Source organism: Corvus brachyrhynchos, unplaced genomic scaffold (genome assembly GCF_000691975.1).
Source record: "Corvus brachyrhynchos isolate BGI_N302 unplaced genomic scaffold, ASM69197v1 scaffold3216, whole genome shotgun sequence".
In the NCBI taxonomy this organism is placed as follows: domain Eukaryota; kingdom Metazoa; phylum Chordata; class Aves; order Passeriformes; family Corvidae; genus Corvus; species Corvus brachyrhynchos.
The window spans coordinates 2,864-3,141 of NW_008238759.1; the positions used below are offsets into that span (position 1 = coordinate 2,864).

At 68.0% G+C, this 278-nt stretch overlaps 1 protein-coding gene across 1 annotated transcript in view; it reads right to left on the reverse strand.

Annotated features, from left to right (window-relative positions):
* The window catches only part of LOC108447606 (chromodomain-helicase-DNA-binding protein 3-like), a 7,389-nt gene that overhangs the window by 2,857 nt on the left and 4,254 nt on the right, over window positions 1-278 (reverse strand). The window lies entirely within an intron of this gene.

A 278-nucleotide genomic window follows, 5' to 3' on the forward strand; every position in this document is an offset into this window, starting at 1 on the left:
CCCGCAGGTGCCAGGAGTGTCCCCACAGGTGCCCAGGGGTGTCCCCATAGGTGCCACAAGTGTCCCCTGGGGATTTGGGGGTGCTCTGGGGGGTCCCAGGGGGTCCCAGGAACCGGAGAGGCTCCCCTGGGTGCCCAGATGTCCTTAAAGGATCCACAGGTGCTCCGAGTGTCCCCTCAGGTGCCACCAGTGTCCCCTCAGGTGCCCTGGGTGTCCCCTCAGGTGCCCCAAGTGTCCCCACAGGTGCCCAGGGTGTCCCCTCAGGTGCCCGGGGTGTC